Here is a 4,869-nt window from a genome sequence, read left to right as displayed (position 1 = left end):
TCACAGCCCACTGGAAAGGGGAGACTCGAGGAGCTTATGACCACAGTCCAGGGGAGTGTGACCACAGGCTCTGGTGCCCTGTGGGGGCCATCCTTGTCTTCAGCCCCTGGGAAAGGAGGCAAGCGAGGGGCCAGCTTCTCTATCAGGCAAGGTGCCCGGGGACCCTCAAAAATGTTTTAATTTACTTTATTATTATTATTTTTTAATTTGTTTATTTTTGAGAGAGAGAGAGCGCAAGCATGCGGGAGGAGCAGAGAGAGAATCCCAAGGAGGCGCTGCACTGTCAGTGCAGAGCCTGATGCTGGGCTCGAACTCACCAACCATGAGCTCATGACCTGAGCCGAGACCAAGAGTTGAATGCTTAACCTATTGAGTCACTCAGGCACGCCTAATTTACTTTAAAATCAGAAGAAAGAAATAAGCTTGTAGGTCTAAGAGAATGGCTTACTACACAGTATTAATATATTCATCTTTATGCCAGTAGTCTTTTTTTTTTCTTTTCTATCCAACTTAAAGCCAAAGAGAAGCATACATATTGTTGGCAATGGGCCAACAACAGCCTTAAATGATAATATTTGATATTTCCACAGAGGAAGGGGTGCCGGAGATTGACCGTGGCCTGGGGAAGTGGGAGCCGACTGGGCCGCCTGACAGGCCTGTAGGGGGCACCAGAGGCGCATCAGCTCAAGCTTGCCTAGGGAGCTCACCTAGGGAGCTCTCCTAGGGGTAGCAGTGGGGGAACCTGGGGAGTTGGTGCTGAGGTCGGGTTGTGAGCAAGAGGACCCTGCCGGGACCGCCTGGGGGCAGCAGCAGCTAGGATTCGGGGAGGGGAAGTGGGATGTTCTCCAAAGGATAGAGGGCCCAAGAAGGAAAGGCCTGGAGAGGTTGGGAGAAGCTGTGGACCTGGTTGCAGGCCCGTCCTCCTGTAGGGATCCCCCTGCCTGGGCCCCCTGTCCAGCCACCCCTCCAGGACCCGGGGTCCCTGGCTCCCCATGCTTACCTGAGGCCCCGGCTGGCTGTACCAAGGACAGTGGCGGGCTGTCCAGGCCTCCAGGCTGAGTCCCATGCAGGAATTCTCTAGAAACCATACCCAGCGCCACAGGGTTTTCAGCCCTACCCTGCCCAGGGGTTGTGATCTCCTATCCCCTCCAGCCCAGCCCCTGCCCCATGGGGGCGATCTTCCAGCTTTCAGTAAGGGCATATGGACTTACATTAATACTTATGCTTGCTTTCTTTAATCGAAGCCATATATTCGTGTAACTTAATCAAATTGTTGTAAGGTGTCTGAGTGACTCGGTTGGTTAAGTGTCTGATTTCAGCTCAGGTCATGATCTCAGCGTTTGTGGGCTTGAGGCTGTGACCTCCTCAGAGCCTAGAGCCTGCTTTGGATTCTATGTCTCTCTCTCTCTCTCTCTCTCTCTCTCTCTGCCCCTCCCCCACTTGTGTCTGCACTCGCTTGCTCGCTCTCTCACAAATATTTAAAAAAAATAAACAAGAATCAAATTATTCTACGTGAGTTTCCTCTTTCTCTTTCTTTCTTCCTTCCTTTCTTTCTTTCTTTCTTTCTTTCTTTCTTTCCTTCCTTCCTTCCTTCCTTCCTTCCTTCCTTCCTTCCTTCCTTCTAAGATTTTGTTTTTTAATGTAATCTCTACCCCCAACGTAGGGTTGGAACTCACCATCCTGACATCAAGAGTCCCATGTTCACCATGGGACTGAACCAGTCAGGTGCCCCTCAGAAAACTATTAGGCAAAATTTTTTGAAAGATTTGAGTTTTATTTTAAACCTCAGATCCCACCTCATTTCCAGCTCCACTTTCCTCCATTGCTGGTGTGTTTCATTGCTTGTTTTGGTAATTTCCTCTTATCTCTTGTATAAAGGGCATTCTTGAGATATAATTAATACACCATATAGTTCACCCATCAAAAGTGTGCAGGTCAGTGGCTTTTAGTATATTTACAGAATTGTGCTGCCATCACCATGCTCTGTTTCAGACCATTTTCTTTTCTTTCTTCTTTCCTTTTCTTTTCTTTTTGAAAGAGAGAGAGGGAGTTCAAGTGAGTGAGGGGTAGAGAGAGGGTCGGGAAGAGAGAGAATCCCATGAGGGGCAGAGAGAGACAGAAGGAAAGAGAGAGAGAAGAGGGGCTCACCCGAAGCGGGTCTCAAAATCACGTGATGTGGGACTCAAACTCACGAATCATGAGATCATGGCCAGAGCCAAAGTCAGATGTTTAATGACCGAGCCACCCAGGCACCCTAAACAATTTTCATTACCCCCCAAAGAACCTCCCCACCATAACCACTGATGTACTTCTCGTCTCTGTGGATTTGCCTATTCTCAATATTTCTTGTGATTGGGATAATATAACGTGTGGCCATTTGTGTCTGACATCTCTTAATAATAAGCTTGCTCAGTTGTAGGCACCATCCATGGACTTGCACCAGGGAAGATGAGGATTTAGGGTCCCCTTCGCTCTATACCACACACAAGTCCTCTCCCTATCTTCCCAATAGGGCGACATCACAATCATGACTATGCAAACTCTACACAGATATCAATAAACCATAATTATTTTTCCTTTCCTGTAGGGTTTCTGTTTTATTTCTCATTGTCATTTTTTATTTTTCCTTCTATTTTCTATGTGTTTATATCTAATTAAATTCAAACTGCCAGTTCCTTAAATCTTATACTAATATCCCAGATTTGAGATATTCTATGATTTCCTCTTCCTGGAAGACTTCCTCTCCCAGAGGCTTCCTTATCTGCTCAGATGGAGACTACTGTCCTCTGGCCCCAATACTGCCATCCTGGGAATCCCCCTGTCTCTATTCTACAACTAAATCTTCTTTTCCCTGTAGCCAACATCTTCCTCCTGGGTCTCTTTCATTTTACTGTATCACGTCCTCTTATATTTTCTTGAAAATAGAACATAGTAATTTTAAAAATCTTTGTCTGAAAATGCCTTATTCTACCTTCAAACTTGATGTAGACTTCTAGTTGGAAATAATTTTACATCGACATGTCAGAAGTCTTTGCTTCATTGCGTCTAACTTGCTGTTTGGCTGTAGTTTAAAGGCATTCTTATATTTGAAGTCAGTTAAGGCTCTGACTTCAGCTCAGGTCATGATCTCTCAGTTTTCGAGTTCGAGCCTCACATTGGGCTCTCTGCTGTCAGCGTAGAACCCGTTTCAGATCCTGTGTCCCCGTCATCTCTCTCTGCCCCTCCCCTGCTTGTGTTCTCCCTCTCAAAATAAATAAGCATTAAAAAAAAATTGGAAAACCTGGGTAAAGTCACTCATTTTGTAAATGAACTTTGTTCTTTTTCCTGGGTTTTTACTTTGTTCTGCATGTTCTGAAACTTCACAAAAAGGTGTTTTGGTATGGGCCCATTTTCATCCATTTGTGTCAGGTACGTGATGGGCTCTTTAAAAATTTTTTTTTTTACATTTATTCATTTTTGAGAGACAGAGCACAAGTGGGGGGGAGGGGCAGAGAGAGAGGGAGACAGAATCCAAAGCAGGCTCCAGCTCTGAGCTGTCAGCACAGACCCCGACGCAGGGCTCGAACTCACAAACCGCAAGACCATGACCTGAGCCGAAGTCGCACGCTTAATTAACCAACTGAACCACCCAGGCACCTCATGATTGGCTCTTTAAATCCAGAAATTCCTATCCTGGTTATGGGAGATTTTGTTGATTTATTTTGTTGATGATCTCCTTTCCATTTGTGTGTGTGTGTGTGTGTGTGTGTGTGTGTACTCTCGCTCTCTCTTTTTTTTTTTTTTGGGGGGGGGCGGGAGCTTGTTTTATCTGGCTCTTAGGCTTCCTAAACTGCTCTTCTATGTTTCTTATTTTTTCTCTTATTTTTCATCTTATGACTTTTTACCCTACTTTTTGGGAAAGTTCCTCAACTTTACCTTCTGATCTTTTCTATGGAGTTTTTATTTATGTCATAATAGTTTTAATTTCTAAGACCTTTATTTTTTTTGTTCTCTCAATGTTCCTTTATTTTAAAAAAAAATTTTTTTTTAACGTTTATTTATTTTTGAGACAGAGAGAGACAGAGCATGAACGGGGGAGGGTCAGAGAGAGGGAGACACAGAATCTGAAACAGGCTCCAAGCTCTGAGCTGTCAGCACAGAGCCTGATGCGGGGCTCGAACTCACGGACCATGAGATCATGACCTGAGCCGAAGTTGGACGCTTAACCGACTGAGCCACCCAGGCGTCCCTCAATGTTCCTTTAAAAATAGCTCAAAAAGCATAGTTTGGAAAAGTCACACATAATGATCAATTCAGAGGTATAATTTTTGGGGAGTTAATTTTTTGAAGCAATTCTGGACATAAAATGTTTTAAGAATGGAAAAAAACCCTCTCATTTTTAACATTTTACCATCTAATCTTGGTGATGATCTGTCTCTCTGTTCATTATTTTATTTTTTGATGCATTTCAAAGTGAGTTACAGATATCAGCCTCACCCCAAACAATTCAGAATGCATATTGTTAACTAGAGTAAATATATTTTTACATTGTTTTGGAGTAGCATTTATATATAGTGAAATGCTCACATTTTTTTTAATGTTTATTTATTTTTGAGAGAGCATGAGCAGGAGAGGGGCAGAGAGAGAGGGGTCCAAAGATCCCAAGCAGGCTCTGACAGCACAGAGCCCATAGCAGGGCTTAAAGTCACAAACTGTGAAATCATGACCTGAGCTAAGGTCGGATGCTCATCCAACGAACCACCCAGGCTCGCATCTTTAGATACTATTCGATGAGTTTTGACAATTGCATAAACCTTTATCAAGATACAGATATTTCTATCACCTGAGAACATTCTCTCAAGTTTCCACCGATCCCTGGCTCCATCCTGC

This window comes from Panthera onca, chromosome F2 (genome assembly GCF_046562875.1).
Source record: "Panthera onca isolate mPanOnc1 chromosome F2, mPanOnc1 haplotype 2, whole genome shotgun sequence".
Taxonomy (NCBI): Eukaryota; Metazoa; Chordata; class Mammalia; order Carnivora; family Felidae; genus Panthera; species Panthera onca.
This window is presented reverse-complemented; position numbering follows the sequence as displayed.